A 14,634-nucleotide genomic window follows, 5' to 3' on the forward strand; every position below is an offset into this window, starting at 1 on the left:
ACCCAGCGTGCAGCTGTGATGAAGCACTCGCTAGTCCAGCCCGCATTTACTGAGCATCTGCTGAGTTCTCAAGTGCCGTGTGGGGCTTCGGAGCCTGGCCGAACCCGAATGTCAGTATGTTTAAAGGATGGCTGTCATCGGTGCACCTAGCGGAGCTAGGACAGGGCTCCATTACATATGCAGGTGAAGGGGCCAGGCCGTGGGAGGGCTCACTTGGGCCCCCTTGTCACCTCCTGTGAAGCCCACGGTGTCTGGCGCCGTGCAGAGGCTCATCCAGCCCTCGCTGACATTAGTGAATGGGACTGGGTTCGGTGTGCATCTCCCGAGCTGGCCTGGTGAGACTCGCAAAACTCTGGCTGGTCAGGGCTGCGACGGGGGTGGATGCCGCCACTCTGAGTGGCATCTGAGGCCACCGTGGGCGGGGATCTGTGCCCGGCACGTCCTGTGCAGTCTCTCGTCCACGGATGAGCGCCAGAGGACGTGGCTTCCGATTCCTTGTTTGTATTAAACAGACGAGGAAGCGCTTTCAAAGAGCTTAAGGGATAGGCTCGTGGCCAGTGGCTGACTTCATTCTTGGGATTCACCTGCTGACTTATTTGGCCCCCGAGCCCCACCTCGCTCCCCGCTCCCCCCCCCCCCCGCCGCCCCGCAACGAGAATCCGGGGCGCATGTGCTGGGAGGCTGGGGAATTCCGAAGCAGCTGACCCGTGTCACCCCAGCACCCGCTGAGGAGAAACTGAAATGAAGCAAAAATAGAGTCCGTCGGCAGCAGGGCAGCCGCCGCTGCCCCTGCGCACACGTCTCTTTGATTTATCTCCCCTGGGGGGAGGAGGGGGCAGGCCGCAGCGCCCGGGGTGGCACGGCCAGAGAAGCCGCCGCCGCTCCCTCCGTCAGGAGGAAGATGCGCGTCAACTCCCCTGGTGTGGCATCGACGCGGAGCACAGTCTTACGCCACACACGTGAGAGAAAGAGAAAGCGAGGCCGCCCCGGGTCGCGGGAGCCTTGGCCGCTCCATCCTTCCCTCCGCCCTGCGCCCTGCGCATGGTCCCCGCAGCTCCCACCGCCGCCCGTGGCTCCCGTCCAGACGTGCCGCAGTCCACACCTGCTGACTCTCGCTCCTGCTAAAATGAACAGCGGGACTGAGGCCGCTGCAAGGGAAGGAAAGAGAGAGGATGCTCGCTCGCTCGCGCACACAGAGTCAGGGGGACCGCGAAGCAGAGGCAGGGCCGGCACGGCCCGGCACGTCCGAGGAGATGCTCTTCGTGGTTTCCACTGCAAGCTGCGTGTGTGTCTCTCTCTCTCATGCAGGTGCCAGGGACTTCCTGACCTGGCTTTCCGTCTCCGCGCCTCGTGCCCCATTCGCCAGCCTGTGCCAGCCCCAGGTACCTTAAGTGTCAGCAGAGCATCCCCCGGCGCATCCCGTATTTAGGGGAGTTTGGTATACAAAGATGCCGTCTCGGCGTTGGGTAGGAAACACAGGCATCCTGTTTTTCGTTTTTCTTCAACATATCCACTACAAGGGGGTCCGCTGTTGGAAATGACTGGTATGGGGGCGTCAAGGAGGAGATGACATAGTTGGGCCTGGCAGCCCAGGAGGCAGGGAAAAGAGAGAGAGAGAGAGAGAGAGAGAGAGAGAGAGAGAGAGAGAGAGAGAGAGACTGCCAGCGGGGGCGAGCCGCCTTGTCACCTGAGCCTCAGGGCTGCCCTGCGCCCCCCCTCCCCCCCTTCCCCTGTCGGGACCACCTAATCCCCAGCAGAGCATGCAGCACCTCCTCCCCAGGTGACAGAGCTTTAATGTACCGGACCCCAACAAAACAAACTTGACCTCAGACTTGCCTGGGGGCCTCAGTAAGTATCTAACAGACTGTGCCCCTTTTCTCCCCGCTGCCTCTCTCGCTGACCCGGCTCCGGCCCTGACATTCGGGTGCGATGCCCCCGGGCCGGCTGGGGGGTAGGGGGCGAGTGTGGGGGGTCTGGATGGGAGGCCCTTGGCTTCCGGGAGGCCTCCATCTGACGGTGAAGTGACGGCTCCTCAGGCTCGTAACCGGGCCCGGCCACCTGCTCAGTTTCAGGTCAGAGGTTTGGGGCAGGCCTCCCTCACGCATAACGCAGAGTGACGGGTCGGGGTGCAGATTTGGGGGACAGACTGACCTCAGGTTCGGGCTCCACGCTTACCAGTTTGGAGCAAAGGGGTTGGCTGCGCCCCGGTTCCCTCCTCTGGAAAATCGGGGCGGGGGTCCCAGTGCGGTTAGGGGTTTGTATCTCCATGGTGGCAGAGCTTTTGGAAGGGCGCGTTCTAAGCACTCTGTCAAGGGCGGTCACTGTTACCGGTGGGTGGCCGGTGGCTGTGAGCCTCCAGCCCGGTGTCCGGGGGATCCGTTTGTGCTTCTGTTTTGGCTCTGATAGTTTAAAGGTACTGGGTCGGAGAGGCAGAGGTCGTCCTGGAGAGCGAGAACAGGACTGGGTACCCAGCGGGCACTCAGCCGTTGCCGAGTGAATGAATTAGAGGGGCCCAGGCCCAGGCCTGCCCTCACGGACCTCTCAGGACAAGGCCTGGAGTCACGCCAAGGCTTTGCGGCTGTCTTGAAAAAGAAACAAAACAAAGATCTACTTCCTACTAGCTGACCCGAAACTCCCTCAGCTCATGGCCAGGACCTCTCAGTCCTGTAGGGGAGTCCAGGGCCGTATGCCAGGCCCCCCTGTGCTATCAGGCATCATTTTTAGAGAGTTCTCCTCTAAGTATGTTAGGGACAAATATAAAGAAAGAATAACTGACTCTCCTGATTGTAAGAAGATTGATTTTTCTTCTCCCTGTTTCCAGGCCTGATCTTTTAACCAGAAAAGAATCAAAAAGATGTCCCTCACGAAGGCGGCACCTGTCAGCTGCATGGAACTCCATTCGAGGATTGTCTGAGCTGTGGGGATTTACAACCATGTTCAGTCACCCGGAGAATAATGCTGGTGGAAGCAGTCTCTGGAATTACACACACCTGGCATGCTTCTGGATGCTGTAGGTGTTCCTAAGGAAGGCCTTGGCCAAGCGACACATGAATTCTGGCAGCCTGGACGCCCACAGGGGATGGAGGACCACAGCTTCCTGTGAGGGCTGAGCCCTCTGTGCTGATCTTGACGGTGACGTGGGGGTCTCTCCGGCTCCCCACGGGAGCTCCGTAGGAATCGTAAGTCCCATCTCACGTCTCATGTACACACATCTCATGCCTGCTCTGTTGGGCACTCACCTGCATGTCAGGTGACTCTGGCTTAGCTGGCGAGAGCGAGGTCAGTTGATGTGACCGGCTGTCGGAAGGAGCTGGCATTTAGGGAGCGTCCTCTGTGTGTCCGGCTCGGTGCAGGTGCTGAGAGGAGTGGGCGGGAATGTAAAGGTGCCTCCTGGGAGCCGCCGCTGTTTCCTCTGCTGACGTGCGTTGCCATACCTGTCCCCCTCTGCTGATTTTCCTGGTCCTTGTGTCTGTCCCCATCCAGCAGACCGTAAGTGCCTTGGAGGCCATGACCTCTTCTGCGTGGCTCCGGGTCTCTAAGACATAACGCAGAGCCTGGCTCACAGTGTGTCCTGTTACCTGATCATTCAGAAATTCATACATTGGAGAGGGAATAGAGAAGGTAGCATCAGATGGTGAGGGGAGGCAGTTTCTTGGCTCCGTGCTGACAGCCAGAAACAGAGCTGAGCGTCAGCAGAGGGCCTGAGGACCCCGAAGGACTTGCGTTTAGGTTTGAATCTCTAACCCGTACCTACTGTGTGACCTGAGCAAGCGACTGCTGGATTCTGTGCCCTTCTCTCTTCAATCAGGGTGAAGTAATGCCATATTTCACAAGATTTGTGTCAAAGATCACAACACAGAGGCCGAAGTGCTGAGAGCCAGCATCGTGCCTGGCACGCAGCAGTCACTTGGCACGTGGGCGGGCTCTCTGCCGGTTGGGAGAAGGCGCCTGGGGAGGGTGGGTGTCGCTTGGGCCTTGAAATTCTTTCTGGGAAGAGCCAGGTGGGCCGTGCCGGACTTTGAACTGGGCACTGCCAGTTGGCATGGACAGTTGATCAGAGGTCACAGTGCCTGGAGCCCATGGGCAAGCTGAGTGGCAGGTCAGCAGCGAGCGAGGGCGAGGAGCTTGCATTAGCACGAGCGGGGGAGCAGCGGACTTGGCAGCGAGGGCCTGTGGCGCCTCTTCAGCTGACAGGTGCCTGGACTGCACCCCACCCTCATCCCTACCGCCGGACGTGGCTGCTAGGAGGTTGGTGGCTCTGTGGAATGCGGCCTTAGCATTGGGGTACCCGGTGGAGCGTGGCAGCTCGCACGGCCAGGATGTGAGTGCCCAGGTCACCTGGGGCCACTTGGCACTCGGGCTGGGGTCTGGAGTTCAATTTCGATTGGATCTCAAGTTTCGTTTACGTCCTGTGGTACCTGTCAGAGAGCCTTCCCCTGACCCCTGGCGGAAGTAGCGGCCCTGTGGTTATTCCACTGCCCTGGCTCCCGGCTCCCGGATGCCTTGTAACTTTGTCCTCATCCATGCAAGGCGTTTGATTTCTCGTCTTTTCTCCCACACTAAAAAGCGATCCCTCTGAGCTCAGGAATCGTGTTTATCTTGCTCACAGGCTAGACACACAGTAGGAACCTTATTTATTGCATCACTGTTGACCGGATCAGATGGTGACTCTTAGTGGTTTTCCTTGAGCATCTGCCTGAGGTAAGCAGCCCAGCAGTCCCATGAGGCCGGCAGCGGTGTGCCCATTTAGAGTTGAAAACCCCGGTCTTTCTCCCTGGCACAGCCCATCGTGGGGGTCCCGGTTAGCTCCTCTCCTCCCAGGAGTGCGCGCGTGGGCTTGGGCAGCAGGACGCACGGAGTGGTCACGGCGGGAACTGGGCCGGCCGCTTCCCCTCCCGTCCGGTCGCTCTGCGCACCTGCCCCTGTGGGCAGTGATGGAGGAGCAGCCTCTGTTTGTTGAGCAGGTCTCTGCAGGTCTCATGCCAAGCCCAGAGCGGACCTGTGCGGCAGGCACTGTTACCATGGTCCTCTTTCTGGCATTGAAGTGACGAGCACAGAGAGGCAAAGCCGGTCTCCCCAGGACACGCAGACGGGACTGGAACACAGTTCTTTCTGATCCTGAGGCTGCTGGGCCCCACCACTTGGAGCCGAGGGATGCGACGTCTCCTCCCCGCCTGGCCCCCCAGTGGCCGTGGGACCCTGGGTAGATCTCCTTCCTTGTCTGGGCCTTTGAACCCGCATTGGCAGGGGACCGCCCAGGGTCTCTCCTAAGCCGGGACACGTGAGACACTTCTCGTAGGAGTGCTGTCACACGCACTCTGGGGACCTCGGGCTGGGCAGGAGGAGGGTGGGCGAAGCGGACGCCTCGCAGTGCGCACGCCGGCTTCTCCACGCTCTCTCAGGTGCGCTTGGCGAGCTGGATCTCTGTGAACCTCGGCTTCCTCCGATGCAGGAGGCGGGGCGCACGCACCTCGCCGGGTGGGAAGGTTGGCCAGGCACGTCCCAGGCACTCGTACGCCCCAGCCATGAAGCAGCCCCATGCTATTCAGTGAGAACCCGTGGTCTCTGGACTTGGCCTGGAGAGTGAGTCACAGGACTTCTCTCACCGTGACCCTGTGCAGACCCTGGGGGGCCCAGGTGCCTCTGGGGGAGCAAAATGCAACCTTGCTGGAAGCCTTGCTGTTTCACGGCCGTGTGACCTTGCTGCGGTTCCTAAGCCTCTCCGAGCTGCACTTTCCTCATTTACGAAGTCGGGTCCGTGACACTGTTCTTGCCTCCGTGCGGCCAGCTAGTGTTTGGTCTCTCATGTTCATACCTCCCCACGGGGAGCCGGGGGCTGCTGGTGGCTGCTGGCCTCGTCCCTCCCTCATCCCAGGAGGCAGAGTCCTGGCTTTTCCAGCTGGAGCCTGTGGGTGAGGATTGCAGCCCCCTCCTCCTGCGTGAGGGCAGATCCCAGCAGGGTCTCTGCTTGACCCCCTACCCCTCCTCCAGCCCCGCTGCCATCCCTGAGCGAGTTTGCGTGTGGGCTGCATGTGAACTCTCTGGGCAGGGGGCACAGGGCCGGCATCGCCTTGGCCCCTGGAAGCCCGCGCCCCGCTGGGGGAGTTCGTGCCTCTTTCCCGCGGTGTCCAGTTAACCTGAGAGGCATTGGGGACCACCCCGCAGGCAAGGCAGGCCTGTTGGGAGAAGGGGGCATATCGGAACAAGTTGGGGGGTGATTCTCAGGTGTCCAAAGGAGGGGTGGAGTCAGGGGCTCCGAGACCTCCAGAAGAAAATGTGGTTGCCTTGAACAAAAACAGAAACCGTTTTTCATTATTCTGACCCTAGGACCCAGGAGGCTATTCTCTTAGGGCTCGTGGGGTCGGGTAAAGAGAAGAGCTTTTGGGGGCCCAATATGGTTTGAAGATATGGTCTTCATTTTCAGACTCCTAGGCCCTTCGCAGGAAGGGCTTGGAGTCCAGGGCCCACGCGAGGTGCGTGCTGTGCATCCTGGGAGCCCTGGGTGCTCTCTCACCCGTCCACCCGTGGGAAGTGGGTTAGTTCCCAGGATGGGGTAGGCAGGCTTTGTCCGCTTTCTTTGTTTTCTCCAAGTCGTTTCGCAGGGCAGTTGCTGGGGGAGGGGGTCTTCCCCTCCCACCTATCTGTCCGCCACCATCTCTGCCGCCCGTCAGATGGGGTGGGGGTTCTGGGGAGAGGGTTTCAGCTCCACCGATTACCAGGAACTGCCCCGGCCCTCCCCTCCCCTGGGGAGGCTTATCTGGCTCCAGCGAAGAGCAGCTGCTGGTGGCGAGGTCTCTGAGTCACCCAGAGGTTCTGGCGGGCGTAGTGGAAGGCGACGACGTAAATAAACACACACCGGCCGGGACCAACTCCCAGCCTTTAGCTCTCCCGGGGCCCTGGAGGCTCCTAATTGCGCGTCCAGGGGACCCAAGGATGCTCATGTGCTTCACGAAGCGAACTTTCCTGATGGGGAAACGCTCCACAGAGGTCGTTGAGGCATATGTTAGAAAATTCAGGGCCGTGTGCGTTCCGGGCCCTCCTGGCTGTGTGACCTTAGGGAGGATGCTTGGCTTCTCTGGGCTCTTGTTTCCTCCCCTAAGAAGCGGATTATTGGGACAGTTAGACAACCCGGGATGGGAAACCTAGCCTGTGGCTGGTTCCTGCCTCTGAACTTGATACAGAGTAATTTCCGAATCTAAGTCAGATTTGCTAGTCAGATTGCTTTGGTGACTCTCCCGTGTTCCTATTGTTGAGTCAGCTCGGGCAATTCTTGGGACTCCTCTGAGGCTCCATCCAGCTTATCTTTCCATGAGGCGGCGGCCCTTGCCTTGTGCCCCTCATGCTCTTGTGGAGAGGACCAGATGAGTCACCTCTGGGAACGTGCCCGGGAGCTGGACAGAGCTCTGTGGGGCTGTGTCATGTTCCACAGAGCCCGGTGGGAAGGCTGAGGCTCCTTCCCCGGGGAGGCAGCGCAGAGGTGGCCGCGGTGACGGGGTCCAGCACGGTCCTCGGGCGCAGGCCAGGCAGCCGTGGACTGCGAGGCGTGTGCGGGACGCAGGCAGCCCTGCCCCGGGACAGCGGCGGAGCGCGGGGCAGCCCGCGAGTGCGGCCAGCCTCCGCCCCCTGCTGTGCCCCGCCGTCCTTCGGAGTGACTCTGCGGGCCCTGGAATCTGCTCGGGAGCTCTGAGGGCCGTTTCTTTGCATGATGTAAATTGTTCGGATCAGGGACGCAAACCCAGAAGCCAGAAGGGTCGTTCACCCCTCATTCCCATCCCCAGGATTAGCAAGTGCAGTAAAGGATGTGGCGTTTGCTTCCCACCGATGCTTCTGGAGACATTTTCAAAGAAGAGACGCGGCCGGCCGTGGGCCGAGCTCTGCCGCTGCGTTTCCTCGCTTCCTCGCTTTCGCGGAAGTGCCGCCGCTCCCCGACCTTGGGCCGCGCAGGTCGCGTCCTTCCACTCTCATCGGAAGCCTATCCGGAGGCCACACGTAGCGCGTTTCTGTGTGTCCTGAGATTCCCACCTGACGCAGGCGTGCGGTCCGGGCGGTTCGCTCTTTCCACTCTGGGTTCTGCCTAAGCGCCGTCGCCGCCGTGTGTGGTCTTCCTGTCCCTCGCGGTGGATTTGGGGCTGTTTCCAGGTTTCTGCTGGTGTCGGCAGGGCTGGCATGGGCTTCCTGGCACACGCCCCCAGGGGTGCGGACGGCTGTCCCCGGGCCACAGGGAAGGCGCACCTGCAGACTGGCGGGGGGTCGCCACCCTGCCGCTCCGTTAACACGCAGTGCCCCTTGCGCGCCTGCGAACTCGACGGCAGGGGCTGTGACGTCGTGTCCCTGGGCTGGGCGAGCGGGGCCGGGGACCGGTACCAGCTCCTTACATGCCTGAGTGGGCTGCATTCCGGAGGGAGGTGAGGCGGGCACCCAGGGCAGGACCCGTCAGGGTGCAGAGGGAGCGAGGCCACCGCGGCACCTGGCCAGAGAGTCACTGCGGGAGCCGGTCGAGCCAGGAACAGGGTTCCCCACAAAACCCGCAGGGCCCTTTGTAGACGGCCCGGAGAGGAAGTTGCTGGACTGACGATCAGTGCTGTGGGAAAGCCGGCAGGAGCAAGAGATCGAGAGACCATCGCACACAACTTTCGGAGTTTTTTTTTTTTTTCTTTTTGAAAATATGATTAGAAATGGAAAATTCAGGTTCGGTAATGGGAAAATAATTGCGTCTACTACGAAATGGCCTGTTCCCCTCCTCCCCCCGTCCAGTTTTCTGTGACAATAAAGCTAATACAGGGTCTCTGGAGGAAATTTAGAATGTACAGAAATGGGTGGAGTGTTTGAAAAAGTCCCATAACCCCCCGCTGAGGGGTCCCCCCCCACATACACCGTAACCTTTGTAGTAACAACAGCTTCCACGGGGAGGGCCACCAGTTTGTCCTGACAGTTTTGGGGCTTTCCTGGTTTCGGCACTGAAAGCCCCACCTCCTTGTCACCCTCCCTATGAGCTGAATTCTGCCGCTGAGCATCGAGCATTTGACAGCCCATAAAGCACTGTCGCCCGCTGCGGGGGCAGTAGTGAGTGGCTCCGGGGTCGACGCCCTGGTTTCTGTCCTTAAGGAGGTGACAGCTTGTCTTGGGTACGAAGTCGGGAAAGGCGGAGGAGGACGAGCTAGCGGTGCCCGCCCTTCTGGAAGTGCGGCGGGGACCCGAGGGCGCCTTTCCTCTGGCGGGTTTTGCAGGCTGGTGCCAGGAGAGGAGGCGGCCCGTGGTCCGAGGCTGTGTTTCACAGCAACCCACCCCGCCGCCATGGTTGGCTGCACCGGCTGCATACTACGCGGGGCTCCGTGCGAGATGAAATGCAGGCTCCCTGTTCGAAAAGGACTAAGAATTTCCCGTGGTGGCAGCGCAGCAGTCAGTGGAGCCTGTGGCCTTCAGGGCCTGGGTCCCTGGGCCCCTGCGCAGGCCCCACGGCCGTGACTCAGCCTGGGGCAGCACGGGCTTGGGAACTGGCCGCCCCTTCCCCGGCCCAAGCAGGGGGCCTGGGCTGTGTTTCGCATGTCCGCAGAACCCTGGCCTTTGGTGGCTGGTAGGTGCCCGGCTTCCCTGGGGAACAGTTCCTCTCACCCTTCCCCAGGCGAGAGGCACGAGGGCTCCGATGGACGACGTTTAGTACTCCAACTGGGCCAGCGTCTGTGTGGGGCGTGATCACGTCCTGCTCTTCCGGGGGTGGGGGGCGTCTGCCTCTCCCCCTTCTGCTCTGTAATCTGGGCACTGATGCCTCCCACCTGCTCTTGGCTGCGCTGTCTCTGCTGGGGATGGATTGGTGTCAGGTGTAGACCAGCATGGTGCCCCGAACGTGAGGTCCGGAGAAAGGAATCCCTCTGGGATGTGAATTTGCCGAGTTCCAGGAGGGCTGCCATTCCTAATTGCAGCATCCCTCACATTATCCGTACAACACCCTGTAAGGTGGTGACGGTCGTTGGTTGTCTCTCCATTCAACTGGTGTTTGTTGAGCACCTACTGAGTGCAGGGCACCGTGCTGGGAAATGGACACCCCACGGGCTGGTTGAGTAGTAGTTGCTCCTCCGGCATCTCTCATGGCTTCACCGCGTTCAGTCGCCGTAGCAGCGCTGTGAGGTCATTGCCGTTACCCCTCGTCACGTCGGGCTCCCACTGGAGTTGACCTGAGATCACAGTCTCGTCTTTTCTGTGGCTTCGTATGTAACACAGTGCAGTGCCTTCAGGGGGCCCGGGTCTCATCCTGGCTCTGCTTTTTGCTGGACGTGCGGTCTTCTCTTGATCTCAGTTTTCTCATCTGCGGACTGTATCGTATAGTCCTTCTGTTGCAGTCGAATGTCAGTCTCCCCCAAATCCATACGTCGAAACCTTAACCCCCAATGCGATGGTATTTGGAGGTGGAGGCTTTGGGAGGTGATTAGGGTTAATGAGGTCATGGGGAGGAGCCCCCACAAAGGGATCAGCTTCCTTGTAAGGAGGAAGACAGAGATCTCTCCCTTTCGTATGCGCACCAAGGGAGCGGAGGCCCTGTGAGCACAGGGCGAGAAGGCCGCTGTCTACAGGCTGGGAGGCAGGCCCTCGCCGGGAACAGGCACTGCTGGGACCCCGGCCTGCATAACGCTGAGAAATAAATGTCTGTGATTGAAGCGACTGCCTGGGCTGTTTTGTGACAGCAGCCTCAGCAGACTGAGACGGCCTCCCGCAAGACAGGTTTGAGGTTTAAATGAGATACTATAGTGAAGCATTTAGTATCGCACCCAACACACACTGAGTGTTCGAGGAAGCCTGCTCATTCCGGCCACCACTTTGTAAGTGGCCTTCCGGTGGTTCAGAGAGGGCCAGGAACTTGCCGATGGTCACGCAGTCTCTCTGTCGCAGCTGTCGGGATGAGCCGGGCCCTTCTTTCTCCAAATGGGATCACCTGTTTCACCCTGCCTTCGTGGATGGAACCAGTGACCACCTGGGCTAGGTCGTTCCTGCAGAAGCCTTGAGAGCAAGATGTGAAAAAAAAAAAAAAATGCCGGCTGTGGCTTGCAGGGTCAGTTAAGCCATTCCTGCTCTCTATAGTTAGCAACGAAATAAATGTCTCCAAACAGCTTGGAGGTTTCCAGCTGACACTGTGTTTTAAATTCAGGCAGCACTGGCATTTCTCATCTTCCCGAGGATGATAAATGTTTAGATCGTAACGAAGATACTGGTGAAAGGGAAATTTAGGGGAAATTGGGGCTCAGGCTGAGCAGACCGTTTGGTGTGATGAGTGGGTGAGAAATGGCCTAAGGACACACAGTTGATGTCCTGTGCTCCCAGGTGTTGGGAGGAGAAGGGCAGGTGTGGGGGCGGGCGGGGAGGGAGATTCTTGTTTTGCTGCCTGGAGAAGCCAGTGCCTCCCTGATGCTTCTGTGGTATCATGTGTGAGTCTTGTCCGCATTTATTCTGTCAGACGTTACGGTCTTGGGCACCGTGTCCTGGAGGGCGTGGGTGTGTGTGTTGATGGCATGGTGCTTGCGGGTTCGTTCTCCTTTACCGAATGCCAGGCATATGCCACGCTGTACTAATCCTCCCAGCAACCCCAGGAGGTAAACGCCGTCAGACCCTCACCTTACAGGTGTGAACACGGGGGCTCAGCCAGGTTCAGACACCCGGCGGGTAAGTTCTAGGCTGGGATTCCAGGCTTCCCTGGGACTCCTGACCGCTGTTCCCCAGGCCGCTGTCTCCCTACCCCAGAAATGTCAAAGCTCTTTGTGCTTAATGCCAGGACTCCCGTCCCAGACGGACAGAGGGAGGCCTGCGGGAGACTGGATCTTCGAGCCTGATGGAAGTGACACTAGCCTGCTGTATTTATAGTCCTTATTCTCCTGCGGTGTCTCCGGAAGTCATCATGCACTGGCCAGAACTCTGGGGGATGACAGGAAGTCATATCCTAGCTCTGCTGGCTTGCTGGGTGCACCTTGGTTCGGTGGTCATAGAGGAGGGGGTGAGGCAGGCAGGGCTGGTGTGGAAGGAAAACCCACTACACACGATTTAGACAGTATTTTATTGTAGACAGATTCCTGGATTATTGCACGATGGCTCAGGTGACCAGATTTGGGTTCGGAAGCCTGGGCTGCACAAAGATAATGCGAGGGTCTTTATATTTGTTCCACAAAGTCCTCACCGTTTTAAAAGACCCTGTTTTCTCAATTATTGCTCTAGTGATCACAGATTTTGGATTTTTCCAAGCCAGGGGCTTATGGAGGTTGTGAGGAGGACTAGGGGACAGGGGGTAGCTGAGGAAAAGGAGGCCAGGACAGGAGAGGACGCTCAGCATCTTCCCCATGAAGTGTTCCTCCCGACCGTGAGCAGGGTGGACTCATGCGGCTCCAGTGGCCACGCTCCGCTGGGGCTGAGTTCCTGTGCCTTCCAGTGACTAAGGAGGAAATTCCATTTAACTTATTCTGTGGCCATGCGTCTTTCATGCCATTCTTAATTTTGTGGCTGCTTCATCTTTTTGGAATTTGCTTTTTCTCTTCCTTTTCCTGGGTACCGTGTCAAGGCGGCGTGGGGTAGATGCCACAGAATGCAGTCTTCCACACACAGTTGTTTCCGGTGGCCTGGACTTCCTGTTTTCAAGGTAGTGGGTGGTTTGGAGCATGGGACCTTGTCACACATTTGCATCCACCATCCTTTAGGGCTCTGTGCTTAGCTCCTAATGCTTCGTGGGACCTCTGAGGACCTCTGGTGACAATTCCCACTGTCTGGGCCCTTGAGATGGGGCTCGCAGGACTGCCGGTTTCCTGTCTGCTTAGGGTCCGATGAGACACTCCTTGGAGCACAGGTGGAAGAGCCACCAGTGTCTGGGCTAGTGGAGCAGAAGGGCCACTGGCCCACGGAGGAGAAGCATGCCCGCGTCGCCGGCAGGGGAAGGGGCAGAGAGCGAGGGAGGCAGAGGGCGGCAGGCAGGTCGTGCTCGCTTGTGGAAGCCCTGACACAGACTCCCCGTCGAGGGGGATTTGGGGAAGGGATGGGATGTGAGCTTTGCTTCGGTCTCTCGCAGTTCGTCAGTCCTGGGCCCTGTGCTCAGTGAGTCCAGGGCTGGCTGGACCCCAGACAGCCATCGCCTCCGCCACCTGCTCCGGACCACGCAGGGCCACAGAGAAGGCAGGTTCTCTAGAACTGGGCGACCTCCGCCTTTGGCTGCAGCCCATGCCCAGCTCCCCTGGGTAACTGCTTCCTCTTGCTGACAGCCTCGCTCCTGTGTTCTGGCCATGGCTTCCGGGGCCTGTGTCACTCGAGTGGGTCCATCCTCCCCCAGGAGGCGGCAGCCTTCTCTGACCCTGCACGACGAAGCCCGGCGGCCACTGCCCCCACTCCCAGCACTTCGCCCGCAGGCCTCGCGAAGGCCCCCCGGGCCCTGAGCCACGTCCAACTGCCGCTGCGGGACGTGCGGGCATCCCCGGAGGAGATGGCAGCCGCTGGGACCGGGCGCTGTGCAGGTCTCCTTAGCTCTTCGCACCCACCACGACCCCGTGAGTCCCCCATGTTATAGAGGAGGAGACGGAGGCCCAGGGAGGTTGAAGAGCTGGCCCCGAGGGCACGGCCACGGAGCCACGGCTTAGAGCCGGCTGCGTCCGAAGTGCGCTTGTCCTGCTCAGCGAAGTTGAGCTGCTCCGTCGTGACCAGGGGACACCTCCTGGTGTCTTCCCAGGGTCGGTGGTGGGATCGAATGTATTCATGTCAGGAAGTGCTTTGAGAATGAAGAAGCAAGCACCCAATGGACGTGGGAGATGGGGCCGATCGCCCTTTGAATCAAGTTCAAGTTTCGTGTGCATTCAGCGGAGAGCAGACCCGAACGGCAAAATCCAGCGCCGGGGCGTGCGGCCGGAGCTCAGCAGTGGTTTGTTTTGTTGCATGAACAAAACAGTGACTGAGCAGTGGGTGGTCAATCCTGGAATTGTGGGCTTGGTCCAGGATTTAGACTTTGAATTGTCCTCTGCTTGTGTTCGGCCCAGGACTGGACGCACAGGAGGCCATTTGAAAACAGTGGCAGGTTGATGTCCCCGTATTCTTCATATCCAAGCTGGAGACGGGAATTTTATTCCCGTCTCTAGATAGCGGTGGCCTTTTCTTTCATAGCAGGAAAATGGGGTAAAGGAAGGCCAAAATGCTCCGCTCGGCTCCCGCCTCACCCGAAGCGGCATGCGATCTAGGGCAGAGGCAGCAGGACTGGCTTCGTGGTGGGGCGTTTCGGGGCTGCCACCTTAAGCTTCGCCGTAGAACGGCAGGACACCTGCCTTTCCTCTTCCCCGTCCCCTTCCTCGCCTTGGTTCTATCACATTTTGGGGGGGGCACCTCGTTGAAGCAGTGCCTCTCTGAACAAGTCAGGGGAGGACAAGCGTCATTTTACTGCTGACAGTGATATGAATTGCCATTTATTCTTTTCACCTGAGGCTGCCAGAAGCCCTAGGTGTTACTGTGGAGTCTGTCACCCTCAGTCATGTGACCTTAGACAAGGCAGCTCATGGAGGGCGAGGCTTAGAAGGCACTCAAGTCCCTCTTGGCCCCCAAATTCCGTGATTCTGGGAGTCCACAGTGGGTGCGCTTGATGGCCCCTGATTGCTAAGTCCTGAAGACACAGAGAAGATTAAAACA

General features: G+C 59.2%; 1 long non-coding RNA gene across 50 annotated transcripts in view; it reads left to right on the forward strand.

Moving 5' to 3' along the window:
• Positions 1-14,634, forward strand: part of LOC107506203 — a 579,061-nt gene that overhangs the window by 54,025 nt on the left and 510,402 nt on the right. For 49 of the 50 annotated variants that reach the window (XR_004954759.1, XR_004954761.1, XR_004954740.1 and 46 more), the window contains one exon: positions 2,822-3,179. This is a non-coding gene — a long non-coding RNA (uncharacterized LOC107506203). Of the gene's footprint in view, positions 1-1,736; positions 1,849-2,821; positions 3,180-14,634 lie in introns of those variants that run through there. The other variant, XR_004954746.1, reaches the window with a different exon arrangement.

This window comes from Rousettus aegyptiacus, unplaced genomic scaffold (genome assembly GCF_014176215.1).
Source record: "Rousettus aegyptiacus isolate mRouAeg1 unplaced genomic scaffold, mRouAeg1.p scaffold_m13_p_15, whole genome shotgun sequence".
In the NCBI taxonomy this organism is placed as follows: Eukaryota; Metazoa; Chordata; class Mammalia; order Chiroptera; family Pteropodidae; genus Rousettus; species Rousettus aegyptiacus.